Raw genomic sequence first — 13,700 nt, forward strand, 5'->3', positions numbered from 1 at the left:
GACTGTATCAGTTTTCCTACTGGCTTTTGTTACCCTAGAAGATTTCCTAGATATGCATAGCACTGAGAGATAACCAAGGAGCAAAGCAATCTAAGGTGAAACTGAACAGGGCGAAATAAAGTCATGTGTGAAGACAGGATAGGAGCTGGGATTGGCACACGTTCACCACAAGAACAGAAGGGAAAGTGGCGGCAGTTACTCCCAGGTGATGTCGTTGTGACACACTTTCAGACTTGAAGGCAGGTGGGATGCACAGCCAGGAAACCAAATGGAAGGAAATTGATTTCTGAGACTGGGCTTAATACTAGAATCCGGTCTTTCTCCTACCCCTCTGCAGTTAAATGACTGCTGTGTCTGGCTTCCTCTCTTTGGCATCAATAGCAAGTCTTTTCCTCCTGTCTCTGACCGATCTCTTCATTTAACATAAATTGAAAAAAAAAGTTAATTTGAGCATTTCTTTGTGCAGGGATTCTTGGGCTCTTTGGCAGGTCCCACTCCCTCTGACTGCTTTTGAGCTCCAGCCTTCCTCAGAATTGGGTCTTTGGTCTTCTCAGTTGGCCCACTCTCTAAGCAACCCTATCTATCGCATACCTTCATGCACTGTCTTTGTGCAGATGATGGACCCCCCCACCCCCCCACCGCCACCCATCCACATCCCTCCCACCCCTTTCATCTGAGCTCCTGGCATGCACATCCAGCCATTCACTGGGCATCCCCATTCGGGAGCCTCACAGGCTCTTGAAACAGTATATCCAAAGCTCATCCAGCCTCCTCTACTTGGAGCTAATGACAACCCCTCCATCTGGTAGTTCACACCAGAAACTCATGCTTCACCCTTGACTCAATGTTTAGCCTCAAGTATCTGTCCAGTTCACCCACCCTCCTTCCCCACTGGTCACTACCCCTGGTTCAAGCACTTTATCAGCCTTTATCTAGACCTAGTTCACTCTAATCCATTCTCCAAATTGATCTTTCTACAATGCAAATCGTATTCATCTCCTGCTTAAAATTTCTCAGTAGTTCTGTTGAAGAATGCCCAAATTCTTAAGTCGGTGTACAAAGCTATATAAGGCTTTAGCTGCGGCTCACCTCTCCAGCCTCTCATCTCTTGACTCCTCCCACCTCGTGCTCAGAACCACTTCCTTTTTCTCCAAAGATCCAGGCTTTCTGTCACCTCGACTTTGCACATATCAGCCCCTCTTCCTGAAATACCCTTCTCTCTTCACCCCCACCTCTCCCTCTAGATCCGGTGAATCTACTCGTTATTTCTTTAGGTCTTGATTTATAGAGACTTGCTTCAAGAAACCCACCCCAATTTCCCTCACCAGAGCGGAACTAGGTGCTTCCTTCTGTTTCCCCAATGCCCAGTGTTGCCCCCAGTTGTCCTTATCACACCATCATTCATTGCCTGGTTGACTTGTTTCCCCCCTCGTTTGCCTTGCTTACCTTTATAATATACCTTAGCACATAGAGCATGATCATATATTCATCAACTGCCTGTATTGAGAACGGTAAGCGCCACAACTGAGCACAAACAGAACAACTGGGACAGTCTGTGAGCACCTAAGAGGTGATTAATTCATTGGAGTGGGTGATTAATTCATCTGTCTTAGAGCTGCCTTCTCCAGGGATCTATAAATGTCTCTTCTCATTCTTCTCCTGCAGTGATTAAACGTTCCTGCTAGGGACTGTTTTTCAATTGTTTTATTCTTGGAAAACCCGAGCTTTTCTTTGTGTGTGTAGGGAAGATGGTGTCTCTGAAATCTATCATTGCCATGAGATGAGAAGAAATGAGCCCGGGCAAAGAAGCTTTTGTGGCTTTGTCCCAAACCACTCCCCAACCTCCTTACTTTCATCATAAATGAGACAACACTTCTACTTCCCACAGAAAATCCCTTAGAAGGTGCTTAGCTTGATTGTTTCTAAAGTTTGAACTCTTTTTCTACCCTGTCCTTTGTTACGATTAAAAGACGTAAGGGCCCTTCCAAGCCAGACTGCATAATGGGAAGATCGTGGACTCAGGCCTCAGACTGGTTCATATCCTGATCTTGTCCCTTAGTGGTTTCCTTATTTGTACGGAAGAAATAATGTTCACCTCAAGGTTGCTCCAGGCATTAAATAATAATGGCTAATTATTACCTCCTTAGTATGCACCAGACACTGCTAAGAATCACAAGTATTGATCTGCTCATTCCTCACAACCACCCTAGGAGATAGATGCTGTTACTTTGAGATCTTCTATGTTAAAGAGCCTAGCACTTAAGGAGGCCTTAACTAAATTTTAGTTGAATCAGAACAGTATGGCCTAACCCTTCATTTTACTCATGAGGACGCTCATAACAGTGACGAGACCCGTTCAACACCAAGAGCCATGTATAGTCGTGTCTCCAGTTCACCTTTTCCGTTAAGCTGGTCTCTGGCCTATTCATTTTCTGGCTTCATTTGATCCAAAGGGGCAACCGACAAATGGCAAGTAGCCATTTCTTTGCCTATCCTATATCCAGACTCTGCTCCCAGTTTGTGTCCTCCTCCACACTCTTAAGCCACTACGCCTTTGCAGAAAGGGATTGTCAACAAAAGCAGTCTTTTGTTTTTTAAGTTTTTATTTAAATTCCAGTTAACATACAGTGTAATATTAGTTTTACGTGTATAATACAGTGATTCAACATTTCCATATAATACCCAGTGATCATCACAAGATCATCCTTAGTCCGCATTACTTATTCCCTACCCACCCCCCCCCCCAGCTTTCCCCACCCAACTCCCCTCTGGTAACCAACAGATTGTTCTCTATAATTAAGAATCTGTTTATTGGGGCGCCTGGGTGGCTCAGTTGGTTAAGCGACTGCCTTCGGCTCAGGTCATGATCCTGGAGTCCCTGGATCAAGTCCCGCATCGGGCTCCCTGCTCGGCGGGGAGTCTGCTTTTCCCTCTGACCCTCCCCCCTCTCATGTGCTCTCTCTCATTCTCTCTCAAATAAGTAAATAAAATCTTTAAAAAAAAAAAAAAGAATCTGTTTATTGGTTTGCCTCTCTCTCTCTTTTTTCTCCCTTTGTTCATTTGCTTTATTTCTTAAATTCTACATATGAGTGAGATCATATGATAATTGTCTTTTTCTGACTTATTTCACTTAGCCTAATACCCTCCAGCTCCATCCATATTGTTGCAAATGGCAAGATTTCATTCTTTTTATGGCTAATATTCCATTGTATATATACACCACATCTTCTTTGTCCATTCATCAATTGATGGACACTTGGGCTATTTCCATAATTTGGCTATTGTAGATAATGCTGCTATAAACATCGGGGGCATGTATCCCTTTGAATTAGTATTTTTGTTTCTTTGGTCAAATACCCAGTAGTGCAATTGCTGGGTCATATGGTAGCTCTATTTTCAACTTTTTGAGGACCCTCCATACTGTTTTCCAGGGTGGCTGCCCCAGCTTGCATTCCCACCAACAGTGTAGGAGGGTTCCCCTTTCTCTGCATCCTCGCCAACATATGTTGTCTCCTGTGTTGTTAATTTTAGCCATTCTGATAAGTGGAAGGTGCTATCTCATTGTAGTTTTGATTTGTTTTTCCCTGATGATGGATGACGTTGAGCATCTCTTCATGTGTCTGTTGGCCATCTGGATGTCTTCCAAAAGTAGTATTTTCTAATACCCAGAGCCTCTACGACACAGCCCACTCTTGATGGGCACTTCCCATCTGTTTGCTGGAATCTGGGCAGCTCCTTTGGTGCATGCACTCAATGTGTTCCAAATCAGTGGGTTGTTTATTGACAATAAAATTGCATCCGAGAGATAATTACCTTCAAACATCTTGGGCATTACACAGAGCTGGGACAGAGATAAAGAGTTTCCAATCAAGTCATATTCCCATGACCTGGTGTGAGCAGCCTCTGACTCTTGTGCCATGATCTCTTGGAAGCCCTGGTTCATGTTCTAAAGATTTAAGAGGTTTACAAGCATCAAAGGCTTTCTGCTTATGATGGGTATAAATTAGCCTGTCCAGAATAAGGGCTGGTGATGGGTCCCTAAGCAAATTCCTTCCTTTGTTCTTAGATTAGAAGCCTGTGGGGTTGGAGGAGGGGTTATTCACTTACACCTCACTGCCAGCCCCAGTAATCAGTCTCTCCTCCAAGCAGCTCTCAGGCATGTCCCCCACAATAGGTTAGCAAGGTGATTCGTTGTTCTCCAGTGGTTTCTGTGTTTGTAGGATGTTTGTTTCCCAGCCAGTCTATATATAAGCTCCTTAACGGCAAGCATCAAAGTTATCTCCCAAAGTCCCTGTCACAGTGTTTGCTAAATAAAGCCTATTGGTTTCCGATTGAATACTTCATTAATTATAATTGCTTTAGCTTGGGGAGTCTGATGATTCTAATTTTTCTCCATGGCCCTTACACATGATTAGCATGTAAACCTCATGAGGACAAGGGACTTGTTTCTGACGATTCCTGTATGCTTGGTGCCTAGAGCAGTTCCTGGTTCACTGCAGGCACTCCCTAAGTATTAGATGGATGGGTGGATAGACAGATGGACAGAGGATGGCAAACCTGTATTTTGCTCCTGTGTGCTAGGCACTATATTTAGCACTTTATTCACATTGCCATTTTTTAATCCTCACAATTCTATTGTGAGGTAAATATATTACTAGCCCCAGGAAATGGGGCTTAAAGGGGATCAGGGTACAACATAAGTTAAGAGACTAGAACTCAAACACAGATCTGTGTGACTACGAATTCTGTGTCTTTTGTTGTTGCTTTGGCTTTTTTTTTTTCCGTTATCTTTTTTTTTTTTTTTAATTTTATTATGTTATGTTAGTCACCATACAAGACATCACTGGTTTTTGATGTGGTGATCCATGATCCATTGTTTTTGTATAACACCCAGTGCTCCATGTAGTACGTGCCCTCCTTAATACCCATCACCAGGCTAACCAATCCCCCCTCCGCCGTCCCCTCTAAAACCCTGTTTGTTTCTCAGAGTCCATAGTCTCTCATGGTTCATCTCTCCCTCCGATTCCCCCCCACCAATTTTCCCTTCCTTCTCCTAATGTCCTCCATGCTATTCCTTATGTTCCACAAATAAGTGGCTTTTGCTTATATTTTAGTGACTATGGCAGTGACTCAGCAGCTCTGGAGTCCAACTCAGAATCCAGCAAGTTTAGCTCGGACTCAGATGATTGTGATACCAATGGACCTGGGGCCACACTGAGAAACACTGTCCTATACCAAGCTGCCTCCAAAAGACCAGCGTCCCATTGCTCTTTCAATGGGGTGTGACTACGGGGATAGTGAGGACCCCTCCCAACAGCATAGCCATCAGCAAAAGCCCTCCTGAGGAAACGGGTGTCTCCAGGGGTAATGCAGGACCTCGTTACTGAGAGAGGGTGAACATACCTAGAGACAGAACATTCTCCCCAAAGGAAAGGTCCTCAGAAACCAAACCAAGGGCCCAAGTGACAGAAAGTAGGAGTACTGTCCTGCAGTGGTCCCTGGGATGGGTCTCTCTTTGTAGTACAAGTGCTATATGGCCCCAGGCCCCCGGGCTTCCCTGTCTCCAGCCTCTTCCATACACACCATCGCCATTGCTATGCACCATCAGAAAGGCCTTGGGATTTGTCAAACTCTGGCAGCAGCCCATTTCATGAGATGCTTCTTGCTCTCTTTCCTAGAGCCTTTTGAGATGGGCATCTTGAGGAGCCGAGAGGCCACGATGTACCACTTACCTCGGGCAGTACCCCACGGCGGCCCCCAGCCTGAGACCGCGGCTTGTGGTGACGTCGCATGACCTAACAGTGCCTGTGAGTAGATGCCGACCAGGCGGTCCTGGCCCTGGATTCTCCAGGCCACAGGTCGGCCCCACAGTGGCCTGAACGCAGGTACCCCAGCCTCTCCTCTCCCGAGTGCTCTCAGTGCACTAACACCTCAGCCAGCGGCCAGGGCAAAGCAAGAGGAGCTCCAGGGTCAGGGAAAGACAGCACCAGGTTTCCCATCACATGCTGGAGCCAGCCTAGCCAGGGCCCGGGACAAAATCATTCCATTTTTCTTAAAAAAATTTGATCAATGTGCGGTTGAAATAGTCTTTATGGGAAAAAGTAATAAATTGTTGGACTTCCTTCCATTTATTTTGTGGCTTAGAAATGTTTTTATTTTTAACAGGGGCAAGGAAGGGGGTGAGTGGAAGCACCATGATCTTCTTAGTGCTTGGAGTCTGTAAAGGTCTAATCCAGGCCCAAATGGGGACATGTAGTCTGTGCTTGGTCCCTTCATATTCTCAAGCCTCTGCTTCAAAACAGTCATGCTCTGGTGGTGGAGCTGATACGAATAAGGAATATGGAAAAGCACTACACTGGAGAGGAAACCAGGGTGCCCAAACCAAACTCTGGAAATTCAATCTGTAAATTTAGCTCCTACTTTGATACCACATTAGAGAAAAGTGGAGAAGCTCATTCCCTCATTTATTGCCCATCCTCTAGAGAACTTCTATAAGCTTTGCAGCCCAGCCACCATTTGCATTCCTTCTAGTAACTGATGACTGTATCTTCATTTCTCCTTGAGGCTAGGGCTCAGCCCAGACACAGAGTTAGCACCCTCCATCCACAGGCCACGGTGATTGAGTCAGGGAAGAAGCCATGACTCACGTCAGGCCGATCCCAGCCAGTAAGACCCAATTCTGTTCCGGAATTGGGAACCACTCTCTCTTCCACTCTCTCTTCCACTTCTGATGTGGCCTGAATATGGTGCCCACCCAGAGGAAGATGAGCTGAGAGGCGGCTCCCGGCGGCATTGGGTGATTCCTGAATCCAGCTGAGCCTCTCCTTCCAGACTTTGAAGATCCATGGGCAACAAGGTCTCTTCTTGTGCGTAAGCAAAAAGCAAGCCACTTGGAGCTGAATTTGGGGCATTTGATACCAAAAGAGTACTTCAAGAGGGGCTATGTTCTTGCCACACCAGGTTTTAGCTCCTGGGGCTGGACTTGGTCGATTCACATTCCTATGCCATCCACTCCCATGGCCTAGAGCACTGGGTTTCAGAGTAGGAGCCCACCTGCCCCGGGGAGGAAGCCTTTCACATTGGTGGGGGCACTTTTGGTTTCCACAATGAGTAGGGAACCCAAGAGGCATTCCCGGTGGGAGCCTGCCACACCGGATGTCCTGCAGTGTGTGGTGGGGATAAGACTGGTCTTGGTCCAGTTCAGAACTTTACCAAGAGCTCTTCTTCATTTTGCAAACTCACGTCAAAGATGGACACACCAGCAGGGATACCAAGTTGCACACCTGGGCCCGTCGTGGGGCAGTGGCCGCCTTCGGGCTATGTGCTTCAGACTTCCTTTAATGTCTCCTGGTGTAGCCAGGCCAAGTGCTTACATATGGAAATAGATTTATTTTTTATAAAGGGCTTTCCTTTGATTTCTTCTTTTTATTACAGTTAGGGCAAGATAATGATTATTTTAAAATCATGTGGGTAAGTAGGTTATATTATCTGGAAATTTCATTTTAGGACAGGAAGGAGGATATTACAAAACATGTGAGTCAAGAGGGAGTCTGGGAAGATGGAGACTCACCACCCAGGGCAGCTGGGCATCCTCAGCGGGGAGCCCCTCTGAGGTCTCCTGTCTGTTCCTCCCAGCAGCCTAGCCTCCGCTGGCTGCATCGTCTGCAGCCTCTACCCTATAAGGACATGTGAGGCTGAGCAGGCAGAGAAAATGAATGGGCTCTTCTGGCTGGCGTCTGCGGCTCTCACAGCTTCCCAGAGCCAGTGAGTGGGGGCTATAGAGGGCTGGGGGCCAAGCGGCCTCCCAGGAGAGGGCTCCTCCCAGAGCTTGGGCTCCACTGTGCCCCTGGCCCTGGGAGCCCCTGGTTAGAGGATCCACAGCCAGCCAGACTTCTAAGTGCAAGTAAAGAACACTGGCTGTCTACAACCCCTGTTACTTACCTCCAGATGGGTACACACACATTTCCATGACACAAATCATTCTAGAAAATGTGAGTCAGGACAGACCAGAGTCCTGAGGGCTCTTGGGGCCAAGATGGTGGGGTAGGGTGGGGGTTGGGGCAAGGAGGGAAAACTGACTCTGTCTTGGCTCCTCCCCAGACCTGTGTTCTGGGTCTGGCAAGAGGCCTGCTTAGGAAGTTGTGTAGACACAGCTGGCCTGGCCTGAGACCTGGCCTTCCAAAGACCTGGACCGCTTAGACTCGAGGGCCTTTGGGATCCACGCCAAGGCCCACTTCAGGGCTGGGCTGCCATAGTGCACCAGCACCCAGGAGTACCCCTGGCTTCAGTGGTGGGCCAGCCAGCACCCCCACCTTCCCAGAGGGAGGGCCACTCCCCAGACCCCAGCACTCCATCGGCACTTCTGGGCTAGCTCCAGGGAGAAGGCTGAGAAGGAGCTGCCCCTGCACCTCCTTCCCCAGCTGTTCTTGGAAGCAAAAATACTTATTTCCCTGCCTTTTGGTTGTTCCTCCAGGGAGAGATCTTCACAGGCAGGCTGAAGGGGGAAATGGAGGTACAGGACAGGATGGCGATTATCGCAGGTCATCCTGCGCCTCCTTGCCCAGCCCTACTGCCTGTGGAAGCCCAGGTCTCGATCACGTCAAGGAAGAGCCTCAGTTCCAGCAGTCAGCTGGGCCACCCTCCCCCTCTGCCGGCTGTGTGGGAAGCTGGTCTGTGTGACTGAGCGGGCAGGGCACACTCTGCGGCCCCCTGGCCCCCTGAAAGCCTGGGATGAGGACAGGGGCCTGGAATCTGGGTCTCCCCCAGCGTCATGCATAGAGGAGGTCAAAGAACAGCATGGGGCCATGTGGACTGGGGTGGGGGGGCAGCAGAGACAGAGCTAAGAGACCCCAGAGCTCCCCCACCTCCAGGGCAGCCAGGTCCTTGAGCAATGCCAGCCTCCTGATGCCCCCAGCTGCCAGGACACCCCCTCGCCGGACGCCACCCCTTGGGCCCACCCCTGGACGTTGGACTCGTTCGCCCGTCCTCCCACAGCAGAGCGCCCGGCGCGGGAGGCGCTGCTCGGCAGGCGTGGCACCCAGGGGCATGTCAACGGCTCGCCCGCCTCCGGCTCCAGCCCCGGGCGCTCTGGGTTTTTCGGCCGGCGCCCAACTCCGAAGACAGCTCAGCTTCCCTTCAAGTGCCCCACGCTTGAATCCCCCACAGAGAAATGTGCAGATGGCATGAGGGGGTCTGGCTCTATTAGGTTTGACCACAGATCTCGGAACAATCAAGGCGACAGTTGCTTCAACAGGAGAGATGCTTGTTTCCTCTGCTCATCGCATCTGTAGGTAGGTAGCGCATGGCTGGCCTGGGGCACCTCAGTGTCAGGGCCCTGTCGTCCTTCTCTCCCGTTGTGCTGTGTACTGGGCTGAGTAGTGTCCCCCACAAAACTCATGTCCCCCCAGAACCTCAGAATGTAATCTTACTTGGAAATAGGATCCTTGCAGAGGTAACTAGTTAAGATGAGGTCAGACTGGAGTAGGGGGAGGCCTTCAACCCAATGGTGTCCTTACAAGAAGAGAAGAGGGCACACAGAGACACAGACGCAGAGGGAAGAGCACGTGATGACGGAGGCGGAGACGGAGTGAGGGATGCATCTACAAGCCGAGCAACACCAAGGATGGCCGGCAACCACCGGAAGCTAGGAAAAAGTTTCCAGAAGGAACCAACCCTGCCAACACCTTGAGTTCAGACTTCTGGCTTCCTGAACTGTGAGAGAATACACTTCAGAGAGAGAGAATATGTTTCTGTTGTTTTCAGCTGCCCAGTTTGTGATAATTTGTTATGGTGGCCCCACCAAACCCATATGGCTACAATGCATGGATTCCTTCCCCAGGGTCACCCCAAGGTCCCACGTGGATGCCTGCACGTCAAACAATCCTTCTGCATTCCAGCCATCGGGAAGGAGAAAGGAAGAAGGAAACAAAGAAGACACAGTTTTCCCTGACTGACACATCCCAGACGTCGGACGCATCATTTCTGCTCTAATCCTGTTGGCCGTAGTTGAAACACCTAGAAGCACAGCTAAAAATGCTTGCTTTTATCACTGTGGAAAAAGGGCAGAAGGATCATGGGGCACAATATTGCTCACTGCACCACAAACAACCTAACTCCATGTGCCTCCATTAGATGTTTCTGGCCCCCAAATGCCCTGCTGATGGAGCCAGCACCCCCATCCTTTCCCAGAGTGGCACCCCACCCTGCTGGCTCCCTTCCTGCCCAGCTCCAAATCCCCTTCTCGCCCAGGGCACTTGAGGTCACCTGCAGCTCCCCCTAGAACAGCACAGCCCACACCCACCTCAATGCTCAGAGGCAAAGGCCCTGGGGCCAGCACCCAGATTCCTAGGAAGGCAGAACCCTGAGCGCCTCCTGTCTGCTCCTCACCCCAAGGGCGCCCTGAAGGGCTTATCCAAGTATTTCTTCCAAACGAATCCAGTGTTCAGCCTACCAGAAAATCTGGAGAAAGAAATTTCCTTCATCTCCATACAAATGGGACCATGTCATCTGTCCAGCCTGGCTGTGGTTGGGTGGGAGTCACCACTCACAGCTAGGTCGTGAAACCTCCAAATTCAGAGCCTCTCCCCCTCCCTGCCACCAGCCAATAGGCCCAGGGTAAGGAAGCAGCTGGATCCAAGTGACTCATGCTTTCCCAGCCCACCCGGGGGTTCAGAGGGGGTGCGTCCCTTGACAGCAGGAGGCCCCCCTCCCATGGACTTCTCTCACTCTGCCTGTGCGTTTCATGTGGTCCCGTTGACTCCAGAGCCCCTGCTCCTCAGGCCCAGAGAGGTCTGGCTCCACGACTCTGGGCCTCTGCTGTTAGAAGCGCCTCTCGGAGCTAGGGCCTGCTGTACCCTGAGCTAGGGGACTGGAAGGTGGCTGCCAAGTGCCACCTGCAAAGTGGACAGCACAAACTTGACGTATTAGTCTCGACGGCTGGGATGCTGAGGGGCCCAGAGAGCAGCTGGCCAGGCCTCAGGCTGTTGCGGTATTTGATAATGCTGCCCCTTCTGTTTGTACCCCATGCTCTGGGGTCAGCTTCCTGGAGCTACCTCTTCAGCTCTGCCCTGTGCCCTCGGGTGGGCCCTATTTGCCTGAGCCCAAGGGATGGACAAGGCTCATATCATTTTCCTGGGCAGCTTATTGGCCCCTAGGGGCTGCAAATACTCAGGGGAACGGGTGAGTTAACTCTCTTTACCAGAAACTTCTGAGCCCAGATGAGATGCTGCTACACTGCACAATATTCCAAATCTCTGCCTACTTTGACACCCACCCCTCACCCCCCACCCCCCCACGTCCCGCCAGGGATCTTGGCAGGCTCTCCTAGACCTGGTCCAGGCCTGGAGTCAGAGAACCAAGCCACTTCCCTGACTTGCAGTAAGAAGGGGGAGGGGGTCACAGAGCTGGAAGCTGGGGCATGTGTCTGTCTGTGCCCCTTCACTTCTCCTCCTTGCTGGAGAGTTCCCCCTCCTGGGCAGGCCCCAGAGGGCTGGGATTCAGCCACCACTGCCCAGGAAGCCTGTGTGAGCCCAGACTCTCCTTGCAAGTAAAGTGATCAAAGCGAACATGCTCAGCAAACAAGGAGCCTTTACCCTATACACGCAGAGGTATTTTAGAAAGCCAAGGGCAGCGTGAGCCACGCTGGGAGGACTGGAATCAGATACTCAGGGCCCCCAGACTCCAGGGAGAACCCTGCCCCTGGCGTTTAGCTCTGTGCAGGCCACCGTTTCAGGCCTAGCCACAGAGAGAACTGACTGCCAGGGGCTCCCACACAGAGCCAAAGGCAGAGCCCAGAGAGGAGCGACAAGGGCAGAGCTCAGGTATTCCTTGCTGGAGTCCTCCTTCCAGCTTCCCGCGAGGCCGGCTCCTCCCCTGACTTACCCGAGATGCGGCGAGCCAACAAAGGCCCTTTGGCTTAAGCTGTTGGTTTTAATATTTTACTTATTTACTTTTTTTTTTTTAAGTTAGCTCAACACCCAACCTGGGGCTCAAACTCAGGACCCAAGAGTCGCATGCTTTACCGACTGAGCCAGCCAGGCGCCCCTTCCCTAAGCTGTTTTGAGAGGGGTTCCTGTGCCTGGGCTTGAAGGAGTCCCGGTCCGGCTTTGTAGGGAGTCGAGGCAGGAGGGAGAGGGAGCGAGCTTGCGGTGACCGGGGAGCTGGGCCGGGACACTTCCAGACTTTGCCCCACTTCTTCCCGGGCCCGGCGTCCGGACGGTGGCCCGGGCCGGTGATGGGAGGAAGGCGGCGGTGCCCCCGGGCGGCGCGATTTCTGGGAACCTCCGCCGCTCTGCCAGCCGCGCTGGCACAGCCGGAGTCCGGGTTCCTGGAAGTGACCGCCCGAGGGCGGGGGTCGGCCCGGGGCGGAGGGCGCCTGCTGCCCGGCAGGAGCCAGCTTTCCGCCAGGCCCCCGCCCAGGTCCGGGGGGTGGGGGACGGCTGCTCCGCCCCCGCTCTGCCCAGGAGATGGCTGACCCCATCCTTCTCTGAGCGGGCCGCGGGCGGGAGGGGGCCCCGGGCCAGCCGCCTCGCGCCCGCTCCCCACCCCCTCCGCTCCCTTCCCCCTGCCCCGCGCCGGCCACGGCCCGCTCTGTGCGCGGGGTCGGCCTTGGCGCTCTTCCCCAGCCCTGCGCTCCCCGCCGGCCCCCCTCGGGGCGCCCGCCCCCCGCAGCTGATTCAGCAGGTCTGGGTGGGGCCTGAGAATGTGCATTTCTAACAAGTTCCCAGGTGACGCTGCCGAGGCCACCCTGCGGACCACACTGGGAAAGCCAGTGGCCAGTCCTTCCAGATTCTCCCCTCGCCGCCCATGGTTTCACTTTTGGCTTCCTATGTCTGTTAGGCTTCATCCGGGGCCGGAAAGAAGTTCTACATCCTGCTCTTGACCTCATGGACACTCACTAATGATGAGAAGAAGGGTAAAAAGGGAGATTTAATGTTACTATGTGCACGTTCCATCATCAGGAATTATTCTTTTTATTAAGATGAATCAACTATTTATTTAGTAACCCAGTTATGGCAGTCTCATACTCCTTTCTAGTCTGCTGGAGGACTCACTGGGAGAGCAACAATCACAGGGTGCTTAGGCTAAGACAACATGAGGCCAGGACCTGCTTAGTGACTCAGGAATTCCTTCTGCAGCATCCCGTCCACAAGCCACGGACAGCCACATCCCTAAAAGCATTCTGTGTGTGCCTTGTCTTGCTGGTCCTCAGAATGTGTCCACCCGCCAGGAAACCACTCAAATGTGGCCACTTTAGGATTCACTACTCTGGGCTCACACTACAGCCATGCAATGGGCATTTTTAAGCCTGCTTTGAAGCTAGTGATATTCCTCACTAAAAACCTTAGAGTCCCACCTGTCCTTGCAGAAGTATACTTGCTTTGGAAAGATCTTGGTTCCATAGGGCGCCTGGCTGGCTCAGTTGGTAGAGCACCTGACTCTTGATCTTGGGATTGTGAGTTCAAGCCCCATATTGGGTACAGAACCTACTCAAAAAAAAAAAAAAAAAAGAGAGAGAGAGCCTGAGTCTTTGCCAACTTTATCCGGGCCACAGAACAATTGGGAGCTGTGATGTGACTCCCATTTCCGGGATAGGGCAAGGAAGGATGGCACTCGAGGCCAAGATGGATTCCAAAACTCTGGCCTTCCCCAGTTTCAGGCCTTCCTTACTTTCCTGCGCAATGACAGCTCCCTTGGGGGAT

This window comes from Mirounga angustirostris, unplaced genomic scaffold (genome assembly GCF_029215605.1).
Source record: "Mirounga angustirostris isolate CCGP_5_RB_7025 unplaced genomic scaffold, mMirAng1.0.hap1 SCAF_3, whole genome shotgun sequence".
NCBI lineage: Eukaryota > Metazoa > Chordata > Mammalia > Carnivora > Phocidae > Mirounga > Mirounga angustirostris.